Source organism: Suncus etruscus, chromosome 9 (assembly GCF_024139225.1).
Source record: "Suncus etruscus isolate mSunEtr1 chromosome 9, mSunEtr1.pri.cur, whole genome shotgun sequence".
Lineage (NCBI taxonomy): Eukaryota > Metazoa > Chordata > Mammalia > Eulipotyphla > Soricidae > Suncus > Suncus etruscus.
The window spans coordinates 57,312,274-57,324,079 of NC_064856.1; positions in this window are offsets into that span (position 1 = coordinate 57,312,274).

Here is an 11,806-nt window from a genome sequence, read left to right on the forward strand (position 1 = left end):
TTCTCACTCTTTGTGATGTGTGCCAATCTCTGGGGTGTGTGGTGGTACCTCATAGTTGTTTTGATTTGCATCTCCTTGATGATTAGTGATGTGGAGCATTTTTTCATGTGTCTTTTGGCCATTTGTATTTCTTCTTTGTCAAAGAGTCTGTCCATTTCTTCTCCTCATTTTTGGATGGGATTAGATGTTTTTTTCTTGTAAATTTCTGTCAGTACTTTGTATATTTTGGAGATTAGCCCCTTGTTTGATGGGTATTGGGTGAATAGTTTCTCCTACTCAGTGGGGGGGCTCTTGTATCCTGGGCGCTATTTCTTTTGAGGTGCAGAATCTTCTCAGTTTAATATATTCCCATCTGTTAATCTCTGCTTTCACTTGTTTGGAGAGTGCAGTTTCCTCTTTGAAGATAACTTTAGTCTCAGTGTCCTGGAGTGTTTTACCTACGTGTTGTTCTATATATCTTATCGTTTCAGGTCTGATATCGAGCTCTTTCATCCATTTGGATTTATCCTTCGTACATGATGTTAGCTAGGGTTCTAAGTTCAATTTTTTGCAAGTGGTAGCCAGTTGTGCCAACACCACTTGTTGAAGAGGCTTTCTTTGCTCCATTTAGGATTTCTTGCTCCTTTATCAAAAATTAAGTGATTATGGGGCCGGGCGGTGGCGCTGGAGGTAAGGTGCCTGCCTTGCCTGTGCTAGCCTAGGACGGACCGCGGTTCGATCCCCCGGCGTCCCATATGGTCCCCCAAGAAGCCAGGAACAACTTCTGAGCGCATAGCCAGGAGTAACCCCTGAGCGTCACAGGGTGTGGCCCAAAAACCAAACCCCCCCCAAAAAAATTAAGTGATTGTATGTCTGGGGAACATTCTCTGAGTATTCAAGCCTATTCCACTGATCTGAGGGCCTGTATTTATTCCAATACCATGCTGTTTTGATAACTATTGCTTTATAGTACAGTTTAAAGTTAGGGAAAGTAATTCCTCCCATATTCTTTTCCCCAATGATTGCTTTAGCTATTCTAGGGTGTTTATTGTTCCAAATGAATTTCAAAAGTGCCTGATCCACTTCTTTGAAGAATGTCATAGTTATCTTTAGAGGGATCATAATAAATCTGTACAATGCTTTGGGGAGTATTGCCATTTTGATTATGTTAATCCTGCCAATCCATGAGCAGGGTATGTGCTTCCATTTCCGCGTGTCCTCTCTTATTTCTTGGAGCAGAGTTTTAAAGTTTTCTTTTTGTATAGGTCCTTCACATTTTTAGTCAAGTTGATTCCAAGATATTTGAGTTTGTGTGGCACTATTGTGAATGGGGTTGTTTTCTAAATGTCCATTTCTTCCTTATTACTATTGGTGTATAGAAAGGTCATTGATTTTTGTGTGTTAATTTTGTAGCCTGCCACCTTGCTATATGAGTCTATTGTTTCTAGAAGCTTTTTGGTAGAGTCTTTAGGATTTTCTAGGTAGAGTATTATGTCACCTACAAACAGCGAGAGTTTGACTTCTTCCTTTCCTGTCTGGATTCCCTTGATATCTTTTTCTTGCCTAATCACTATAGCAAGTACTTCCAGTGCTATGTTGAATAGGAGTGGTGAGAGAGGACAGCCTTGTCTTGTGACAGAATTTAGAGGAAAGGCTTTCAGATTTTCCCCATTGAGGACAATATTTGCCTCTTGCTTGTGGTAGATGGCCTTAACTATATTGAGAAAGGTTCCTTCCATTTCCATCTTGCTGAGAGTTTTGATCAAGAATGGGTGTTGGACCTTATCAAATGCTTTCTCTGCGTCTATTGATATGATCATGTGATTTCTCTTTTTCTTGTTGTTGATGTTGTGTATTATGTTGATAGATTTACGGATGTTCAACCAAACTTGCATTCCTGAGATGAAACCTACTTGATCATAGTGGATGATCTTCTTAATGAGGCATTGAATCCTATTTGCCAGGATTTTGTTGAGTATCTTTGCATCTGTATTCATCAGAGATATTAGTCTGTAATTTTCTTTTTTGGTAGCATCTCTGTCTGGTTTAGGTATCAAGGTGATGTTGGCTTCATAAAAGCTATTTGGAAGTGTTCCTGTTTTTTCGATTACATGAAAGAGTCTTGCCAGGTTTGGTAGAAGTTCCTCTTGAAAGGTTTGAAAAGAATTCATTAGTAAATTCATCTGGGCCTGGACTTTTGTTTTTGGGCAGATATTTGATCACTTTCTTAATTTCCTCAGTAGTGATGGGTGTGTTTAGATATGATACATTCTCTTCATTCAACCGTGGAAGATTGTCAGAGTCCAAATATTTATCCTTTTCTTCCAGATTTTCATTTTTAGTGGCATAGGGTTTCTCAAAGTAGTTTCTGATTACCCTTTGAATCTCTAACATATCAGTAGTGATCTCTTCTTTTTCATTCCTAATATGAGTTATCAAGTTTCTCTCTCTTTCTTTGTTAGTTTTGCCAGTGGTCTATCAATATTGTTTATTTTTTCAAAGAACCAACTTCTGCTTTCATTGATCTTTTGGATTGTTTTTCAGGTTTCCACTTCATTGATTTTTGCTCTCAGCTTTGTTATTTCCTTCTGTCTCCCTATTTTTGGGTCCTTTTATTTTGTACTTTCTAATTTTATGAGCTGTGTCATTAAGCTATTCAGGTATGCCCCTTCTTCTTTCCTGATGTACTTGCAAAGCTATAAATTTTCCTCTCAGCACCGCTTTTGTTGTGTCCCATAGCTTCTGATAGTTTCTGTCTCCATTGTCATTTGTTTCTAGGAAGGTTTTGATTTCCTCTTTGATTTCATCTCGGACCCACTGATTATTCAGTATGAGGCTGTTTAACTTCCAGATATTAAAGTTTTTCTTCTGTGTCCCTTTGTACTTCACATATAATTTCAGGGCCTTGTGGTCAGCGAAGGTAGCCTGAGAAATTTCTATCCTCTTGATATTATGGAGGTATGTTTTAAGTGCTAGCATGTAGTCTATCCTGGAGAATGTCCCATGTACATTAGAGAAGAATGTGTATAAGGTTTCTGGGGGTGGAGTGTCCTGTATATATCTACTAGGCCTCTTTCTTCCATTTCTATTTTTAGGTCTAGTATATTCTTGTTAGATTTCAGTCTGGTTGACCTGTCATGTGTTGACAATGCCGTGTTGAGGTCTCCCACAATTATTGTGCTGTTATTGATATTATTTTTCAGATTTGTCAACAATTTTATTAAATATTTTGCTGGCCCCTCATTCGGTGCATATATGTTTAGGAGAGTGATTTCTTCCTGCTGTACGTAATCCTTGATTAATACAAAATGTGTATTTTTGTCCCTTACAACTTTCCTAAGTATAAAGTTTGCATCATCTGATATTAGTATGGGCACTCCAGGTTTTTATGGGTGTTATTTGCTTGGATGATTTTCCTCCATCCTTTTATTTTGAGTATATGTTTGTTCTGACTATTCAGGTGTGTTTCTTGTAGGCAGCAGAAGGTTGGATTGGGTTTTTTGATTCATTTAGCCACTCTGTGTCTCTTAACTGGTGCATTTAGTCCATTGACATTGAGAGAAAGAATTGTCCTGAGATTTAGTGCCATCTTTCTATCGAAGTTTGGTGTGTGTGTGTTGGTCAGTCTTGTCTTAAAGTAGGCTGTTCAGCTTTTCTTTTAAGAATGGTTTTGAGTCTGTAAAGTTTCTGAGCTGTTGTTTGTCTGTGAAACCATGTATTGTTCCTTCAATCCTGAAAGTAAGTTTTGCTGGGTGCAGTATTCTAGGCGAAGCATTTATTTCATTGAGTTTTGTCACCATGTCCCACCACTGCCTTCTGGCCTTGAGTGTTTCCAGTGACAGGTCTGCAGTAAATCTCAAGGATGTTCCCTTGAATGTAATTTCTCTTTTTGATCTTGCTGCTTTCAGAATTCTGTCTCTATCTGTGGGATTCGTCATTGTGACTAGGATGTGTCCTGGGGTGTTTTTTCTGGGGTCTCTTTTAGTTGGTACTCTTCGGGCATGCAGGATTTGATCACATGCATACATGAGCTCTGGTAGTTTCTCTTTAATGATGTTATTGACCGTTGATCTTCCTGGAGATTTTCTTCCTGGACTCCAATGATTCTTAAGTTGTTTCTGTTGAACTTATCATAGACTTCTATTTTCATCTGTTCACATTCTTTGAGTAATTTTCATCTGTTCACATTCTTTGAGTAATTTTTCCATTGTTTGATCATTTGCTTTAAGGCTTTTTTCCAATTTCTTCTGCTGTATGGGTTGTTATTCATCTCATCTTCCAATGTACTAATTCTATCCTCAGCTGCTGTTAACCCATAGGAAAGCTCAACCATGCTTTTCTTCAATTCATCTACTGAGTTTTTCAGACCTGTTATTTGACCTGAAATTTTAATTTGGAGTTTTCTGATTTCTATCTTTATATTCTCTTGATTCTTATTAGTGTTCTCTTCTATACTTTCTTTGAGTTTTTTTAACATCTTTCATATTGCGACTCTAAACTCCTTATCTGAGAGACTGATTAGTTGGTTGGTCATGTTCAAGTCATCAGAGTTGCCATTGTCATTCTCTATGTCTGGCGCTGGCCTGTGTTGTTTCCCCATTGTCACACTTGTATTGTGGGTTTTTATACGTGTTGTGTTTGTGTTCATTGGCTAAATGATTGCACGGCCGGGAAGCGCAGCGGAGCGGCCATGCTCCTCTGTCTCCACCCTTTCTGGGCTTGTAAACTCACCTCCAGGGAAGGCTCCAGGGAAGGTGAGCCGTCCTCAGATGAGCCACACATAGGATGACATCAGGCCGAAAATGGAGCACAGTACAGAAGACAGTCAGATAGGGGTGCTGGCATCTGAGTTCCAGCAGAGTTCAGTGGCTTCCCCTTTCTGGGCGTGTAAGCTCACCTCCAGGGTATGCTCCAGGGAAGGTGAGCCATCCTCAGATGAGCCACACACAGGATAAAATCAGGCCAAAAATGGAGCACAGTGCAGAAGACAGGCAGATAGGGGTGCTGGCATCTGAGTTCCAGCAGAGTTTAGCGGCTTCCCGTTTCTGGGCTTGTAAACTCACCACCAGGGAAGGCGAGCCATCTGCAGATGATCCACACACAGGATGAAATCAGGCCGAAAATGGAGCACAGCACAGAAGACATGCAGATAGAGGTGCTGGCGTCATTATCCCAGAGTCAAGGTATTCTTATATTTGCTTTTCAGCAGGTAAGTGGAGAGTTATGCATTCTAGGAGGAATTGGATGATTGTTTATGGACATTTGTGATTCACTGTACCATTTCTTCATACTTCAGCTTCTCCAGTCCTCCAAAGAGAGTAAAAATTATTATCTTAGCAGCTAAATGATCTTCCTCTTAGTTCTTGAAGCTGGCAGCCTCTAGTCTGCACAAAGATTATTCTAGATCATTAAATCTAGTGGATTTGCTCTAATTGCTTGAGATTGGAAACATTCCTTTCAATATACCAAACAACAGCAGGTCATGATCTCATAGAACATACATTTCAGGATTCTAATATTGAAATACAGATATTAAATTAAATAACTGAATAAATGTGTGATCAAGTCAAGCTTTTTAATTAGCTTTTGCTCTTCTCCCTTCTTGATGATGATGATGATGATGATGATAATAATAATAATAATAATAATAACAACCACATTTTCAACTAAGGTTCCTGGACTCAGACAAAAACGTGTTCTTGAGACAGGCAAAAACAGAGACCAGCAGCTAAGGTTATAGTGGGTAGTTTTTGGAATCAATCAAGTTCTCTAATAAGGACTTAGAGAGGAAATGTAGAGAATATTCAAATAACTCAAAGAAACAATGGAAAGGACAGCAAATAAGATTCAAGAGGATATGAGGGTAAAATGTAGAAAATTTCAAGTGGTTATGGCAGAAATAAAAAGCATGACAGGCAAAATGAAAAACTCACTGGAATGTCTTACCAACATAGTAAAAGCTGCTGCGGATGGTTTTAGTGAGCTAGAAGATAAGCTGCATAACAAAAACCCACAATAGAAGAAGCTTGAAAAGAACCTTAAATAAATTAACAGAAGATGGAAAAATATGATCAAAATAAATGAACAGACTTGGGATAAATTCAACAGGAACAACATAAGAATCATGGAAGTCCCAGAAAGACTATAAGAAAACCCCTATAAAGAAACAACAGTCAAATAAAGAATTGCTGAGAAGTTGTGAGAACTGAAGCATGCATACATACACTCACATCATTAATGCCTGAAGAGTACTAGCTAAAGAGACCCAAATAAAAGCACCCCAAGTTACATGTTAGTCACAATAATGAAAACCAGAACTAGAAATAGACTACTGAAAGCAGAAAGATTGTAAAGGGAAATTGCATATGAAAAAGCATCTTTAGGATTCACAGCAGATTTATGAAAACTGCACTACAGGCCCAAAGGAAGTAGTGGAATATAGTGAAAATAATCAATGGAATAAGTGCTTCACCAAGAATACTTCACTCAACTTTGAAGGAAAGGTACAGGAGTTCATGGATAAATGACCACTCAGGAACTTTACGGACTCAAAATAAATCTTAAAAGAAGAGCTAAAGGGTTTAAGGCAAGACAGACACCACAAACCTGAAAATTCTACCAAAAAATGGCATACATTCCGTGACAGTCATATATCTCTCAGTGTCAATGGACTGAAATGTACCAATTAAGAGGCACAGAGTTGCAAATGATCAGAAAAAAGAATCTCATATTTTGTTGCCTGTAAGAAATACATTTGAATGGTCAGAGCAAACATAGACTCAAACTTAAAAGTTGAGAATAATCCTTTAATAAAATAGCTTCTTTACAAAGTCTGGGGTGGCCATATTAATATGAGCAGGTTAAAACTCAATAAGAATATATTGGCTTTGAAGGTAAAAACAGAAGAGAATGGCTTAATGGAGATAGGACTTTTCATCTCTAAAAATCTGAATACAATTTATTTTCCAATGCAAATGAGACATTGTCCAAGATAGGCCACATTCTGGGCCATAAAAAATACCTTCATAAAATCAAGAGGATAGAAATTTTATCAACTATCTTCCCCAACCATATCCACTCAAAATAGTAGTGAATTAGAAACAGAAACTGCAAAATAACTTTAACACCTGGAAATTAAATAGCTCACTGCTGAACAAGTGGATCAGAGATGAAATCAAAGAATATATCAAAGGATTTCTGGAAACAAGAATGAAGACATAAATTATCAGAACTTGTGGAACAGAGCAAAAGTGGTATTAAGAAAAATATTACAGCAATGTAAGCATTTCAAGAAGGAAGACCTGGCTTACATAAATAACAGAAAATGAAGCAAAAAAAAAAGATTCAAAGTAGGCAAGAAGAAAGAAATAATAAAACTTAAAACAGAAATTAGTGAACTGGAACCTTCCCCCAAAATCATCCAAAAGATCAATGAAGAGGAGCAAAAACTAAATGCCAGAGATGCCCCAGCCAGAAGTATGCTCCTTTGTCTGTGAAGGCACTCCTTTGTCTGTGAAAACTATCTCCTAGAGGCTCCAGAAGAGAGGGGCCACACCGCTTTGCTTCAAGACCATGCACTCTTTTTAACTAATAAACCCCACCATAATATGTAGAAAAAAATCACACTATAAATGTAACAATGGGGAAACCTTGTTAGCAAACACAATGCACAGAGAATGAAGATATCTCTGATGACCCCAACCATCTGATTAATCTCTCAGATAAGGAGTTTAGAACACAAATATGGAGGATCCTCATAGAAATAAAAGAAACATAGTTCAAGCTGAACAGAATACAAAGATAAATCAGAAAACTCCCAACTGAAATAACAGGTCTGAAAAATACAGTAGCTGAATTGAAAATCTCAATGGAAAGTTTCTCTAACAGTGTAACTGCAGCAGAGGACAGAATCAATGAATTGGAAGATGAAATGCAAAACAACTCCATACAGCAGAAGAGATTGGAAAAGAATCTTAAGGCAAATGATCAGACAATGGAAAAAGTACTCAAAGCATGTGAACAGATGAAAATAGCAGTCTTTGATAAACTCAACAGAAACAACATAAGAATCATTGGAGTCCCAGAGGCCCAGGAAGGAGACTCCCCAGGAAGAAAAAACAGTCAAAGACATCATCACAGAGAAACTCCCAGAGCAAAAAACTACATGAAATCAAATCCTGCATGCCCGAACAGTGCCAGCTAAAAGAGACCCGAATAAAAGCACCTCAAGACACATCCTAGTCACAATGACAAAACTCACAGATAGAAATAGAATACTAAAAGAAACAAGATCGAAAAGGGAAATTCCATTCAAAGGAGCATCCATAAGATTTACAGAAGACATGTCACAAGAAACTCTCAAGTGCAGAAAACAGTGGTGGGATATTGTGACAAGACTGAATGAAATAGATGATTCATCTAGAATGCTGCACCCACCCAACTCGTTTTCAAGATTGAAGATAGGACACATAGCTTCACGGATAAGCAATAGCTCAGAAACTTTACAGATGCAAAACCAGCCTTAAAAGAAAAGCTGAAAGTCCTACTTTAAGACAAAACAGACCAACAGACACACCAAACTTATACACAAAGATGATATTAAATTCAATGACAATCATCTTCCTCAACGTCAATGGAATAAATTCACCACTTAAGAGATACAGGTAGCAGAAGGTGCTGCCTGCAAGAAACACACCTGAATAGTAAATCAAAGGCTGGAGGAAAATCATCCAAGTAAACAATACCCTTAAAAAAAGCTGGGGTGACCATATTAATATCAGACTTTAGACTCAGAAAAGTTGTAAGGGACAAAGATGGACACTTCATATTAATTAAGGGATATGTGCAACAGGAAGAAATCACACTACTAAACCTATACGTACCCAATGAGAGACCAGCAAAATATCTAATACAATTATTGACAAATTTGAAAGAGGCTATCAATAATATCACACTAATTGTGGGAGACCTCAGCACAGTCCTGTCAAAACTTGATAGGCCAACCAAACTGAACCCAACAAAAAATACTAACCCTGAAAAGAGAAATGGAAGAAAGAGGTCTAGTGTATATATACATATATATGTATATATATATGTATGTATGTATGTATGTATGTATGTATGTATGTATGACCCTCCATTTCCAAAAACCTGGATAAACATTCTTCTCCAAAGACATGCTGGCACAAAAAACATAACTCCATAAAATCAAGAGGATAGAAATTTTACAGGTTACCTTTGCTGACCATAAGGCTCTGAAATTAGATGGGAACTCCAAAGGGACACAGAAGAAAAACTTTAACACCTGGAAATTAAACAGTCTACTACTGAACAACCAGTGAATCTGAGATGAAATCAAAGAAGAAATATAAACTTTCCTGAAACAAATGACAATAAAGACACAAACTATCAATCTATAGGACACAGCAAAAGCAGTACTGAGAGAAAAATTTATAGCTTTGCAAGCATACATCAGGAAGGAAGAAGGGACATACCTAAATAGTTTAATGATGCTGTGACAATTTTATAAGCATAAAATTAGAAAATGATCAACAAAAGGAACCAAAAATAGGGAGACAGAAGGAAATAACCAAGCTTAGAGCAAAAATCAATTAAATGGAGACCCAAAAAACAATTTGAAATATCAATGAAAGCAGTTGATTCTTTGAAAAACAAACAGATTGATAGACCACTGGCAAAAATCACAAAGAAAGGAAGTTTTTAAAGCTGTATTAGAAATGAAAAGGGGGAGATCACTACAGATTTTGCAGATTCAAAGGGTAATCAAACACTACTTTGGGAATCTCTATGCCACTAAACATGAGGACCTGGAAGAAATGAATACATTCTTGCACTCTTATAACCTTCCGCCATTGAACAAGGAAGATGTAACATATATAAACACCTCCATCACCATTGAGGAAATTAAAATGGTAATCAAATGTCTGTCCAAAAATAAAAGCCCAGGCCCAGATGTATTTGCTAAGGAATTCTTTCAAACCTTTCAAAAGGAACTACTATAAATCTTGGCCAGGCTCTTTCATGGAAATTGATAAAACAGGGACACTTACAAATAGTTTTTATGAAACCAAAATCACCTTGATACCAAAACCAGACAGAGAAGCTGCCAGAAAAGAAAATTACATACCAATATCCCTGATGAACACAGATGCAAAGACCTTCAACAAAATCCTGGCAAATAGGATCCAATGCCTCATCAAAAAAAAATCAGTCACTACAATCAAGTAGGTTCCATCCCAGGAATGCAAGAATGGTTTAACATCCATAAATCTATCAACATAATACACAACACCAAGAACAAAAAAAATAAAAACCACATGATCATATCAATAGATGCAGAGTAAGCATTTGATAAGGTCCAAAACCCATTCTTGATAAAAAAAAAAACTCCCAGCAAAATGGGAATGAAAGGAACCTCTCTCACTGTAGTTAAGGCCATCTACCACAAGCCAATGGCAAATATCAATCTTAATGAAGAAAAACTAAAAGCCTTTCTTCTAAATTCTGGTAAAAGACAAGGTTGTCCTCTCTCACCACTCCTGTTCAACATAGTACTGGAAGTAATTGCCATAGTGATTAGGCAAGAAAAGGCTGTAAAGGGAATCCAGATAGGAAAGGAAGAAGTCAAGCTCTGACTGTTTGCAGACATAATACTATATTTAGAAAACCCTAAAGACTCTACCAAAAAGCTTTTAGAAACAATAGACTCATATAGCAATGTGGCGGGCTACAAAATTAATATGCAAAAATCAATGGGTTTTTATACACCAATAATGATAGGGAAGAAATGGACATTAAGAAAACAACCCCATTCACATTAGTGCCACACAATTTCAAATATCTTGGAGTCAATTTGACTAAAGATATGAAGGGTCTATACTAGAGATGGCTAACCATTTTGAGCCCGATTGCCCAAAATGCTGCACAAAACTAAATAATTTCTTCAAAGTGCCAGAACGACCTCCCAATAGCCAGTCTGGCCCTGTTGCCAGGAGAGCTGCAAAGCAGCCACTGGCGCATTCACCTCCCACCATGTTGCATATCTTAATTGTGGGTCTTCTCGCATGCCAGCTGCAAGGCCTTCATGTGCCATAGCTGGCACGCATACCATCGGTTCGCCATCACTGACCTATACAAAGAAAACTATAAAACCCTGCTTCAAGAAATAAAAGAGGACACCTGGAAATGGAAACACATACATTGCTCATGGATTGGTAGGATTAACATAATTAAAATGGCAATACTCCCCAAAGCATTGTACAAATTTAATGTGATCCCTCTAAAGACACCCATGACATTCTTCAAAGAAGTGAATCAAACACTTCTGAAATTCATTTGGAACAATAAACACCCTCGAATAGCTAAAGCAATTCTTGGGAAATGGAATAAGGGAGGCATTCTTTTCCCCAATTTTATACTGTATTACAAAGCAATAGTTATCAAAACAGTAAGGTATTGGCATAAAGACAGACCCTCAGATTAGTGGAATAGGCTTGAGTACTCAGAGAATGCTTTAGCTATTCGAGGGTGTTGGCACAAATGATTAGCCACTTGCAAACAAAGGGAACTCAGACCCACAGCTAATACCATGTACACAGGTAAAATCCAAATGGATTAAATACCTTAATATCAGACCTGAAACCATAAGGTAGATAAAACAACTCGTAGGTAAAACACTCCATAACATTGAGACTGAAGGCATCTTCAAGGAGGAAACAGCACTCTCCAAACAAGTGGAAGCAGAGATAAACAGGTGGGAATATATTAAGCTGAGAAGCTTCTGCACCTCAAAGGAAATAGTGCCTAG